This window comes from Aptenodytes forsteri, unplaced genomic scaffold (genome assembly GCF_000699145.1).
Source record: "Aptenodytes forsteri isolate BGI_AS27 unplaced genomic scaffold, ASM69914v1 Scaffold226, whole genome shotgun sequence".
NCBI lineage: Eukaryota > Metazoa > Chordata > Aves > Sphenisciformes > Spheniscidae > Aptenodytes > Aptenodytes forsteri.
This window is the reverse complement of record NW_008795249.1, coordinates 626,885-640,933: the sequence shown is the minus strand read 5'-3', so window position 1 is coordinate 640,933 and position 14,049 is coordinate 626,885.

The window sequence follows — 14,049 nt, the reverse complement described above, 5'->3', positions numbered from 1 at the left end:
TTTCCTCTCATCCTATCGCTTGTTACTTGGGAGAAGAGACCGACCCCCACCTCGCTACAACCTCCTTTCAGGTAGTTGTAAGGAGCGATGAGGTCTCCCCTCAGCCTCCTTTTCTGCAGATGCTGGAAAGTAAGGGACTCTTGGTTACACTTGCTGTGGTTTAAGATACTTAAGCTGTGTTTATGAACATTAATTTTCCCTTTGCTTAAATTTATATTAAAAAAGATACGGAACTGAGGTTTTTTCCAGTCTTCAGGGAAAGAGATGGCCTCATACTGCTGCTCAGTGTAACAGTGGCAATGCCTCTGTGCTGGAAAGGTGGACGGCACCGGGACATTTCAGGAGAATATAAGCATTGTAACTGCAAGTGAGCAAGGGAGCTGGCAAGAAGGAATGGTCGGAGGTTTTTTTTGGGGTGGAGGGGGGTGTTCCACAATGAAACCTTGAGGATGATCTGTTGCCCTTCAACTAAAGAAAATATTTTCGTGTGAGATGTTTTGAGGGTGTTTTGTGCTATAGCCTTTACAGGAGAAAGCATCATGCTATTTATCTCAGGTGTGCCTGGATTAATTGTATGTCACACGCTGGGCCTAGTACGGGATCCCAAACCTTATCTTTGTAGATTTGCTGATCAAAAAGCATAGTAAAAGATTCTCTGGAGAAATGTTAAAGCTGCACATCGTAGCCTTGATTGGCAAGAGGATCCAAATCCTCCCAATCTCGAGCCCTCCTCCTTTGGCCCTGGTATTGGTAACAAAAGGATGAAAATAACTGGCGGTGCTTGTCAGTCCATCAGCTCCACATAATCACGACTGTCTTACTCTAGAGGAAGCTCTATGATCTTCAACATCTCAAGTTATTATTCTGCTTACACCATTGTCACACAGCACCTAAATTACAATTCAGAAGGAAGCCGTACTTGCAGCATACTGCAGTTCACAGATACACACGTGCCACCTGCCTGTTTTCACCCCGGTACTATTTAAAGCCAATTTTTCTACTTGTCTGTTTAATCATGTTTTGCAGAGGAGTCTGTGCTGAAATTCTTTATTTTACCATTGACATCTCTGGAATTGGTTACTCTGCAAATATTTTCATTGCTGTTTGCACTGTGCTAATATTACATCTCCATAAAGCTGTGTGATGGCAAATACAGCTGTGTAGCTTAGTGGTCTCCTCCTGTGACGTTCCACACAAAGAGCAGTGCAACCTTCGGCTTACCAGTTGTCGGGGTTTTTCTCCTCCAGTCAAAATGTCAGCGTATTCAGAAGTGAAGTGGTATAATTGTTAGATGAGATAAGGATGATTTTTATTTTTTTTAGGCAAAAAGATAATTAAAATCATTTATCTTCAGAAGTTCTCATCACTAAAGAAAAAGCTAATAGTGCTTTGGTATTGTGTACTTTTTGAACTCCAGCAGAAATTTTTTGAGGCAAAGGCCCATCCTGAAGGCATGTGTCTGAAATTAGAGTTTAAACTGATCTGAAGGATAGACTTAAATGCTTGGGACCATAATAGTGTATCCGCAATGCAAAGAGTTTTGCTGGGGTGGAATGATTTTATTGCTTTAGTAATATACCAGTTAAAGGTTGTATTAATGTTTTGTTTTCCCTTGTTCCTTAATCTAAATATCATCCACTGTTTTTCTACTTTATTAACTTAGTACATTTCTTCACTTCCAAAAATGATTGCATTAGCTTTTATTAAAACTTCTGTCTTAATTCTTCCTGTGAAGAATATGAACACTGCTGGGATTCCCGTTTCATACACAGTCTGCTTTTACAAAGATGTGCTTATAACTTCTCAAAGAATCATTTGATTCTTTGCAACTTTTTTTTTTTTGGCAGATGATCAGGCTGTGCATAGGTTTGACCCTAAATGCTTGTAAATATCGTAGCTGAAGCTAACTGCTTTGTTTTGGTTTTTAACTAGTAAAGTTGTGATCTTATCAACCAAGATTGATGATAGAGTCTTCTTCTAATCAGTAAGTGGCCAGTCAGAATATGTGATGAACTTGTAAGTCATCGCAATATTGAATAACTTTTTAATTATTCACTCTTAGCATGTTGCTTAAATTTTCAGAAAAATAATACGAGGGTGCGTATGTTATCAAAATCCAAGTGATTCTTCAGTGGCCTTGTATAATGAATGTGAAGGATATTTCTTTCTGCGCTTTTGACTTCAGTGTGAGATAGACTTTAGAATTGTTCTTATGCACAGTGACCATAAATACAAATTTATGTATTTATGTAGAACACTTGTGCAGTTTGTACACAGCAATTCATACAGAGTCAAGTTCTTCAAGTTTTAAACAAGGGTTTGCTGTAGTTTAGCTAGTTCATTTAAAAGTCTACTTGAATCAAAATGGTTGTGATTTAGTTTGGTGAATTAAACCGAATTAAGGACTCTAATTATGTATGAGAAGCTATACGTAAGGATTTATGAGCTTTTTATGGTTCAGTTTTATAAGGAGAACTTGCAAGTAAGTGTAAACATATAAAGGTAAATTTTAACTGGGAGCTGCTTCTCTCCATTACCCTCTTTGTTTTGGTACCCACCCTTACTTTTGGGGACTTTTCCCTGTTCCAATCCTTTATCTCGGTACTTGTTTTCTTTTGTGGTTGATTATCTTCTTGGATTTATTTTCCACTTTTAAAAGGATGTGGATTATGTCACGGTAACAAAGTATATAGCTATAACATGGTAGTTCACTTCAAATTCCTATTTTGTATTTTTTGGAATCATTTTTGGTCTGATAGTCCGAAGACTATCCTGTAAAAATCATGTATGATCTCTGGTAACATACAGCAATTAATTAGAACAAAACTTTCTTTTGTAATAAAGCTATAGGATGTACCTATTCGTTTCTTCCCTCAAAATGTATTCTAGAATATGTTTTAGATTTGAATGAGGCTTGATTTTTGCTATTTTTCCCCTAAAAACGCGTTTAATCATTGACTGTCTCAATATCCTCAAGCGTCAGGATATTGCTGGAGTAGCTCCTAATCTTCAAACAGAAATATAACATTGGATCTCAAAATGCCTTGGTATGTAGTATACGCGCATGGCGCTGCCTTTTGTTTTCTTTGCACACCAAAGTAATGTTAAGCCCACGTTTAAATTTTTGTGGGATTATAAGCACTTCATTTTGTAACGGAGGAACTGTAACTCACACAGTGAGACTGCAAGGATGAGATCTCCAAACAGACTAAGAATTTTTAGAGTTTTTTACATGCTTTACCTATTAAAACTAAATACTACTGCTTTGTTTTCCCTATACAGTAACTCCTCTACCGCCCTGTTGCTTATTCAGCTTCATATCTTAAGTTCTCTTTCCTTTGTATGTGCTGGAACTTAGCACTTTCTATACGCGTACCACAGCGAATGCAATTTGAAAGCTCTTAAACTCAGCTGGACTGAGGTGAGACCATTCTTTAGATGTACAAATACATTCAAGGAAAATTTAAAGGAATTATTTTGTTTTAAAGGCTATACCAGTAATAATAGACTTACCATTTATATTTTGTTTGCTGGTATGTTTATGCAAACTTTAAGAGAAAAGCTGCAGTTGAACTGCATGTTTTGTTGCTGTATAGTTTCAGCAGTTAAATGGGTGTTTACAGAAAAAGCATGGTGAGGGGACCAAAACACTTCTTGATTTGCATAGGCTGGTATTTGAAATACTAACTTTGTTTCCTGGACCAAAAATGTTTCACGTATCAGTCTGACAACTGATAAATGCCATTTTAACAGTAACATTTTTTGGTTCTGTTTTCATTAGGGCTGAAAGAGTTTGCTGTGCGTATCTTATTTATTGCAAGGAGAAATTATAATGAGTAGGGCCCCAGCTAAACAGACTGCTCTACACAACTAAGGAATAAAAAGAAAAATACGTGTTTTGTGGCACATTAGCAAAAATGCAAAGATTTCCTTTTCAATCTCGGTGGATCTATAGTAATGGAGAATACTACCCTAGGATGTAAGGGGCTGCATAAATAGTGGAGAATTTACTGAGAGATTTTTGAAAGTCACAGAAGTTCTAGAAGCATAGGTTAAGATAAACATTAGATTGTTTTAGCACTCCAAAATAGGAGATTTTCTGTACCTGTTGGAACAAGTTTGCAGTAAGCAAAGAAGGTAACCGCATCAAAAAAATCCCAACTTTAAGAAAGTGTACGTTAATGGTTTCAGTGCTGTCTTATTTTAATTACTGCCATTTCTGTAGTCATCAGAGAGGATTAATTATTTACTACTGCAGAAATGTACTTTCTAAGTAATTCTTGAGATTAAGTATTTATATGGCTTCTGACATGCATTCTGTTGCTTAATATCATATAATTAATGTTAATTAACCCCTTGCATCATGTATGGCATGTGGTGTTCTAATCAAATATGTTGGAAAAGTCAATTCCTTGGAATGGGCCGTTAGAAGGCGGGGGGAAACAGAAATGTGCGTTCACCAGTACTTACTTTGCCAAGGTCAGAATACTTTGAGTACCTCGGAAAGCTTTTAGACATTTTGATAACACAGTTCCAGCATCTTGAAATGTGGATGCCTCTCCCAGAACTGTAGCTGTAATCAGTTAGTAACGTGGCGCTTAATATTGAATACAATCCAGTGGAAGCATCCAAAGCTAACTGTGGCAGATCTCTTCTGCCTTGCAAAGGAGGGAATCAATATGCAATCCCTTTCTAGATATTTTAGGAAGTAAAATTAAAATGGGTGCCTTCAGGATCTGCATCAAACAACAGGATGTCGGGAAGTCCCTTGGAAGCCTTAGAAGATGCATTAAATCTTTGTGTGCAATTCCTGCATGCAACCCAACGGTCTAGCATTGCGTCTGCTGTGTGTGAGTTATCGGTCATTGAACCATTTATGTACAAAACTCAGTCATGAATTAAGTCACACACTGAAGCATTTCAGGTCATCAGAGAAGCTTAGGAGTTAAAATTGAGAATTTGGCATACAGCAAAGAATTAGTGAATTCTTGTTTTAGCGGCTGGTGTTCCTAATGAAGACCAGTACTTACTAGAAGTATTTACTTGTGTTTAATGGCCATTAATTCTTTCCAGAACATCTCAAAGTGCGCAGAATTATGCATACCTCACCCTGCATGGTGTATATATGTGAGAGAAAATGTTAGGATGGAAAATGAAGAGGCTTTTCAACAGTTACTTGCTACACAGTACGTGTACTTATTTTCCCTTTTTCTGAAAACTCCAGCATTGAGAAGTTGCGAGAGTTAATAGAATGACTGAAGTGATATGACGAAGATTTTCCCTATTAAATTTACCTATTTTAAATGTTACCTATTACCTCTGATACTTGCAGAGATTGGAATGCGTACTGGGTGTAAGGCAAACTGTTCAGCCTCTATGCTTTATTACAGTAGCTTCATGTTCAGTAACCCGTGTGCAATCTATATCCTTATTGCTTATAACCTTATCCTCACTGCTTATATGTGTAAATGTCCTCTTTAAGTAAAGGTACTAACTTGACTGCCAGCTACAGTTCCTGTGGCGTAGATTTTTGTGGACGAATAGGGAACTTTACTTTCCAGTCCTTTTGGATGTGTCGCCTTTTAACAGCACTAAAATTTTCTGAAAGAAGAGCAGCAATCTTCTTGTCTGTAGTGTATGACCATAGGTTTTTTTCTCATTGTAACTATCATGATAGATTTATGATTTCTGCCACGTAAAAATTAAGATTATATCTTGCTACGTTTTTCGTTGTGTAAGTCTGATCTTTATCTTTTAAAGATAACGAGCTACAGGAGAGACATGGGTAGCACATGGTTTTTTCTAAACATGGTACTCAAATCTGCAGCCGACAGCAGATTCAGGTGCGGCTCTGATTATGTTTGAGAAGGTTAGCAAGAAGCTAGAAGAGTATCGCAGGAGACTTAAGGATGTTTTCATCATGAAAGCAGGAAGGCTAATACACTTTCCTTAATAGCTACTTTAACGGTAGGGACCACCGTATTGAAACATGATCATCCCCACAGTGTTCCGGATGGGTTTTACAGGAGGCAGTGATTTTGTTTGGGTGCTATATTAAATTGTTTTATTTCTCTGGGTGATATTAAATGAATACATCAGTGTTACTGCTTGACGTGTTCTTTAATTGTATGATTACACTTTTCCTTTCCTCTTTACAATAACTTCTAGTGCCTGCCCATAGCCTGTTTTAATTCACAATTAATATATGTGGTGTTTGCCTTATTATGGGGATGAAATGTACAGAAATTAAAGGAAAATAAGGTGTTCAGACAGAGCAGCAGACCTTTTCAGAAACTGCCTTCAAGACCTTGGGCAAGATACAAAGCTGCCCTCCTTTTTTGTTAAATGAAGGAGTGCGGGAAGAAAGGACTTCCTTTATTCCTGGAGGTGTTGTAATAATAAATAAAATGAAAGCGATGGCACTACTGCGGTGGGACTCTCATAAGTACTTAGCAGAGGCTAGAATGCGTTATTCTGGTATTTATAGAGTTTAAGGGTGTGAATATATGGTTCTGATTTCTAAAAAACCTTTAGAAATGCTTTCTAAATGAAATTGTTGAAGGCTTTGATTACACACATTTCTTTTTAAAGCAAAATACACTATTTTTCCTGTTCCTATTATTATTTTATATGCACTTATTTAAATAATAGAATAATGTAGCAATCAAGAGATCATCTAGTCTGATGAAGGTGTCATTGCCTCCTCCTTGAGTCATCTGTTCTTGTAGCCTGTCCTTACCATTAGAAAGTTTTTCCCCTAATGTCTAGCTGTAATGTAAGCCTATTAATTCTTGAAAATCCTTTTATATTTATGAAAAAATCATACATCTTAGCCATTAAGCTGGACCTTCAAAGACTGTATTCTGAAGTTGTCTAGATTCTTCTCTATATCTTATTTATCCTGCTATCTGTATGCTCAGAAATGACCTTTGTCACTGTTCCTTGACTGGGACCTTGGCTGGCTGAAGGAACGGGCCAATAGAAATCTTATGAAATTCAGTGAGGACAAATGCAAAGTCCTGTGTTAGGGATGGACTAGCCCCTGGTAGACGTGCACAGCAGGAGAACAAGATATGGTGGTCAGAAGTATTGACAGGAAGGTTATGATGGAATACAAGGAAAATACCTTTTGAGATATTTTGAGATACATCTTTTTTGAGATGCGCTCAAACAAAGCCCTGAGCAGCTGTTTAAGTTCGATGCTGTCCCTGTTTAAGCAGGAGGCTGGACCTCCCAACAGCGTTTTCAACCCTAATGATTCAAAGTCTCTAATTCAGAGTCACAACTGCATGCTTTCTTACGGCATTAGCTGCAGATCTGTTTTGCCTACAAAGCTATCAATTTCTTTTCACAAATTAAGTATATGTGCAATGAAACTCTGACTACTTTTATAAATTAAAATGTCAGATTCCTTTCCTGTCTGTAGGTGATGTGGAGAAGCTAAGTCAAAGGAGTTAAATTAACCCTTGTTCCCCCCCCCATCATTATGTTGTTATGTTTTTTACCTAACAAACACTTCCACGTGACCTTTCTCATAAGTCTCCTGCAATTGGGTAACTTTTTCGTTGTTCTGTAGAGTGCTGGGAAATCAGCACAGTAGCTGGAGAGGCAATTGCTTTGCTAACTCAGGGTAGTTCTCTGCAGGGTATAGAAAGTCAGAGGCAGGCTCTGATTCACTACGTGAGTGAAGACCTGCTTGCAACAGAAGAATTGCGCTGGTTTTAGAATGACCTGTGTTACTGAGCAAATAGCTGCTATGTTTTGCACCAGCTGATGATTGTGGGTTTTTCTTTCTGCCTCTTCAGCTGTTTGGCTGTGTTCCCAAATAAACAGAGCTCGGTAGCAGTGTCTATGTGCATGGATCACTGAGGCCGGGCATTTGTCACAGAAGATAAGAAACAGTCTACTACCCTCAGCAGGAAAGGGTATCGCCTGCAAGTTTATCTCCTTCAACGTTTGAAAGCATTGAGGGAAAGCAAAGGCACACAGAGGTGTGCAGCGAATAAGCAATTGTTGAGTGGATGCCTCTGATCAAAGGAGATGCTGAGTAAAGAGGCACGGGTTCTGTAGAGGAGGGGAGGGCTGTAAAACAACTAGTCAAGTATTTTGCAAACAGGCAGATATTTAGAGTGATCTAATATATTTGGAGTACCACAGTGAAGTAGTCGAATCCGGCACAAACTGACCTAAAACCTAAGTATACTATTGGATTTTACAAGTGGGAAAACTCTGGGAAAGAAATTAATCTTTCATTTTAAAATAGATTTGGAATTTCTTCAAGCAGCCTTCTACCTTCTTTTCTCCCTAACCAACCAGTTAAGTATTGTCAAATAGATGTCCAGTCACCAAAATTTTTTTAGTGTGAATATTACAGTTTCTATTCTTTTTTGCATAACTTCTCAGCAATTTCTTGGGTTTTTTTGGTTGGGTGTTTTTTTTGATAGTATACATCAGGAAACTATAACTCTTCCCTTATAAATTTGCTTTTATAAAGTTTTAAGGTTTTTTAAAGACAAAGTTAGAGACCAGCTTTTCCTTAATGATTGTAGCTACTTTCCTAGTTGATTTATACATGACTTCAGTTGAGTTACAAGAGATCTGACAACAAGAGATCTGAACAGTGAATCTTAAACCCCAATGAAGTTACATGACTAATGCAACGTGTATCTTAGTTATACTTTACACTGAGCTTCTTTATGGGCTTATCTATTTATTTGGATCTTATTCATACGAAGAAGTGTTCAGATGAGTGTTCAGAATTAAGTCAATGGGAGTACTTGTGCATATGTATTTTCTTAAGAGTTATAGCGTTATCGCAGCACCTGTTCTATGCTCTTAAATGGGTATTTGAGGTTACAGATAATGTCTAGACTTCCATGGGACTTCTCACTTCAAGTTTCCTAGTTTAATCCACACCATTATGCTTTGTTTAGCAAAGAGCACCGTGGTGCTGTGCAATCAACACACCTATGTACATTCAGAAGTACCGCTGAACGTGCACAGGATTGATAATTGCATGGTTATAGAACAGCAGATACACTGTATAACGGTCTGTGGCCATATATGTGCATAAAGATGTACTGCTGTAATAGCCAGTCGTGCTCAGGCTGTCGGGATAATAGTGCTAATGACCTTCAGGTCACTATGCAGTGAGGTTAAAGGTGTGTCATGCTGCTAGCCAGTCTAAGTTACTGACTTTTATTAGGAATTCCTGTAACGAATTTTTGGATCACAAATACGGATCTGCAAGTCTGGCTGGCTGAAACTTAGTTTTACCTGTAAAATGGGTTACAGTCTAAATAAGTCCAAAGAAAGCTTGGGAGACTTTCAGCTCAACGCACGAGCTTTTTGGGGAAAGCTTCCTTCATCATAGGTGTCTAATACGAAGGAGCTACTCTGACTTTTACTATTTCTGAGTAGATAGTATGGAATTCTGTTTTGTTTTCAGCCATGTATGCAGCTCCTGGGGAGGGATCATTATGAAGTGTTTGCTTAACCATTAAGCATATACACCTGAGTGCTTTTTTTGACCCACTTTTCGATCCTAAAAAACTATTTAAAATTCAGTTGTGTGTAGCGAGAGAGATTAACTTCTAAATTCACCTACCTAATAACACAGATTTGGGCCAGGGTTTTCAGAAGGAACATATTAGCTTCTTTCTGAGGAAAAAAAAAAATTCTTTTAAATAGTGGAAATGAACTTTAGGCATACTGAGTGTTTTCCAAACCCTACCATTTGGATATTGACTGACATGGAAATGTTAACATTATGTGAACCGGCATTATCTATTTCAAAGAATGTTGTCTCGGTTGGTGTCTAGTGTTCATGGAATAGGTTGTTTCCATATCATATTTTTAAGTGTTGCTTTCATAGGAAGAGTGATAGTTTATCTGAATTACTCAAATATAAAACAAAGTACAAAAATTGTTCTAAAATATGAACCTGTGAAAAACCCAAGCAAACCAACCAACAACAAAAACTCCAAATCAGTGATTTTGATGCATAGCATTTTGTCAGGATATTATGCTAAACAAGCAAGTATGAACTGAGTATCACTTGCCTGCAGACATGCACTTCTATTACTGTCTGATGCAATTGTCTCACATTTCATCAAATGTTGGGCGATACCAGTTTATTGCTTTTATTTCATGAAGAGTGATTTAATTTCTGAGACAGTGAGTTCTTAAAATATTATGCATAAAAATTCCTCTGTTATGAATATAAAAGCCATAGTTGTTTTCTTGTTGAAGAATGTGAAGTGAAAGATCTCCATTATATAATTGTTTCATAAAAATAAGGGCAAGCCCTACTATTTACTTGCCATTCAAACTGTAGTTAGACTAAAACGTATTAAGTGTCAAGCCCTCAAAAATCATGTTGACCCTAACTGGCAGCTAGAGGCAACACAGTACATTATATACCACATTTCTTTATATACTTCTAACATGACCACTTTAAGACAACAACTATTAGAGCTATATTTAAAGTATCTGTATGCCAGGCTGCTGAGTACTAAGGAGCAGAAAACACTGTATTTCAATTAAACGTCTTACTATCTCACTCAAAATAAAATTATTACTCTAAAGCTCACTAGATACACAATATTTTGTTCATAATTTTATGAATCACAAACTGAAGTCCTAATTACAGTGGAAAGGATACCAGTACTGTTGTATAGATGTACACTAACTCTGTCTTTACTCCAAACTAGTTCTAATTCAGAGCCATGTTGGTACAAAAGTAATAACTGCACTAACAAGTCCATATGAATGAGACACATTAGCATGGACATAAAAATTTATGCTACTCCGTGTCCTGATGCTTAATTTTTTTTTTTTTTGACTGTGATGGTTTCTTTTTCCCTTGTTTCCAACCAAACGTAAAGAACATAGTCAATGAATGGATATTGCGCTGAAACATGGGATCTTAACTGCACTAATTCAAACCAGCATATGATGGTTGTGTGCTGGGCTGGGCGTCACATGAGATACGTGCAGTTCTCACCGTGATTGGCTCTGCAGCCTTGAACAAGTCACAAACCTTGCACAGTTCCTGCTCTTTTTAATCTCTTCTAGATTAAAACTCTTGAGGAGGAGGGAAAGAAGGTTGTACACTAAAAGGCTTCTTGATTGTCATTAGAAATTGTAGGTATGTAATGTAAACAACTTGCATCTAAAAAATGCTGATTGAAATCAGCCTTGCTATCTTCTCGCAGCAGATGAGAGCAGTAATGAATTCAGCTAGTTCGCATACGCAGCTTGCTCTTAACCGCAGCAGCTCATCACATGCTGCAGTAACCTGAGAACTGAGTAAACATTTTCACACTTAGCTGTCCCGAGCTTCATGCTTCTGAGAGTATACGCTGCCAGCAGAACATGTACTAATTAGTTTAGAACTCATTACAGTTACTGCGATGTAAGCATGCAGAGCCAGAGGCATCGTCTGTAGGCTGGACTCAGCCCCTGTAACAGTTTAATCTGTTCCACAGTCTTCCCATGAATCTTCAAACCTGTGAATGGTCTGCGGTGGAGACTGCTGCAGAGATCCCTGAGTTAGCATATCTTGAATGCGTAAATCCACAGGCAGCAAACTGACGGAGAGATGCCAGTATCAAGGAGCAACAATAGCAATAAATGCAATCTAAATATGAATACTAATATAACTTATATTTTTTTTGTCTTTCAAAATCTCTGAATATTGGTCACGCAAGAGCAGAATGCTAGAGCAGGACTAGCTAATTTTAGGAACCCTGATGTGGATTTTTCTTCACCCCTTTTCCACACAACCGATATTAACACACTGAAAAGACAGTCCTGTTCCCCAAATCCAGAGACGGTTTAGGGTTAAGACTTCTGTGCTGAAGGTGTGTCAATGGAAGTTAGGACATGGCCCAACGGAAGTGACACTTTCAGGAGTTCTGCCTTTGGACAGGGGATAAATTGCAGCTCATCCTCATGTAACTGCCATGGAATAATTCAGTAAAACAATTTAAGAGGTACTTATACTTGCGACTACTTAGTAAATCAGACTGCACAAGAGCAAACTGATTAGATGAGTCACAGACTGTGCAGATGCACTGGAACAGAATGTCATGTGATTTTATTTTTAAAATAAGAGCATTTAAATGAACATGTGCAAACCTAAGTTCCTAAAAAATAACCTCTGTTTCAGATGTGCAAGGCACCAGCTTTCCATGTGAATGTTTTTCAGACAGTGGATAGTTCTCAAAGTACTTGTTTCCTTAACTTGAGTGGACACTCGGGGTGCTCTTGCTGTGGGTTTCTGAGACACTTGCGTCCTCTGAAATCCAGGCAAGCAGAGGACACAGTAACACGCTTGCCTGCTATTACCGAAGTGCTGGGCATCTCTGTGCCAGATGCTACTGTACAGTCTAGTATACTGTAAAAGCCTGTCCTAAAGAGACGGACCCCTAAACCCTGAGTTGCAAAGGTAGTCCTAACTTTAGGTACGTGAAATCAATGGTACTATTCATGCAGGTAACCTAATCTGTAGGCATGATACTTAACTGAAGATTGGACTGTAAGGTTTCCCGGATTAGATGAATAAAGCTAATTGCTTTTTGTAGCTCACTGTCATTTCTAGATGCCTTGAATTAAACACATCCTAATTTATCAGCAACTTAAATCAAGACTAGACTGATGTACAGTAATCTTTAAAAGCTCAGCAGTGGGGGCATTCTCTGTTGGAGATTCTGATCTCTGGTATATGCATAAGGTAAAGCTAGATAACCTAGAGATACAAAAAAGGAAACCAAGGCTTCTGCATGGTCTGGAGAAGATAGCATGCCAGCTGGCTAAGAGGAGGAACAAGAAAATGTTCCTTTTTTGGTTTAGTGAAAAGAATTTAAGAGTTTGAGGTTTTCTTACTTTTTTTTTTCACCCAACTCTTTTATTACCATATAACCTTGTTGCATATCTTCTGATTAAATTTCTTATTTTTCTCTTGAGCTAGGGGGTGGGTTTTGTGGGTGGTTTTGTGGGTTTACTGGCTGGGTCGGTTGGTTTGTTTTTAACTGAATTACAAAGCACTTCTTATCCAGGGATTTGGCAGAGCTGTTTTGCAACTCTGTAAACTGGGACCTCAGTATGTGTCATAGCTACTCAGCACACTCTCCAGCATATCAGGAGGAAAACAGGAATAGATTTCATTTCAGCTGCATAAAAGCTAGCATAACGGAGGTCAAAAAAGCAAGAGGATATTTCAGTTGCAGATGGTAACCAAAGAGGCTGTCTGATGTGCGGCAAGATGCTGGGCTGTGTGCTTGAACCCCATGGGTCACTGTGCAAGTGTGTTCTGTTTTGTTCAGTTGGCTTGTTGATGTTTTTTTCCGTAAATATTTGGCAGAGTACCTATAGTAATTAACGGTGGCCTGTGCTCAGAATTCATCTTTCATTGTGTCCAATAAACAAATATTTACTGCTTTATCAACAGAGCTTTATTCCATGCAGGTGAAAATGTATGAACAACAATCCACTTCACAAATCCAAACCAGATGGGTGTAAGACATTATGCTTTTCAATATGTGGTGATTTAGATGTTCTGCCTGGAAAAATTACTTTACTGAAACCAATCAGAGGAACAAAATAATGTTTACACAGGCAACATCGTGTGCTCTTTAAAAGGCATAAATGACAATGATTGCTGGAGAGTCTTCTCCAAAATAAATGTGTAATTTGTTTTAAGATTTACCATTCACCACTATTACATTGCGTTATCTGAAGAACATACTTCTCAGAAAAGAAGTTTCTCTTAAAATACTCATTTATGTTATTTTTTAAAAGAATTCTTTTAATTTTGTTTTTGTATAGAAGGGAGGAAAGAACAATGATACAGGTCTTGTAGTAGTAAAACTTTGCCTTCCAAAATATTACAAAATACATCATCTTAGGAATATATTAAATGACCATAGATAGACTTAATGTATCTTAAATAAACTATTATTTCATAGTAATTTCCTTATAGTGCTCTGTGCCCTAGTGTTGTGGTTTAACCCCAGCCAGCAACTAAGCCCCACCCACTCGCTCACT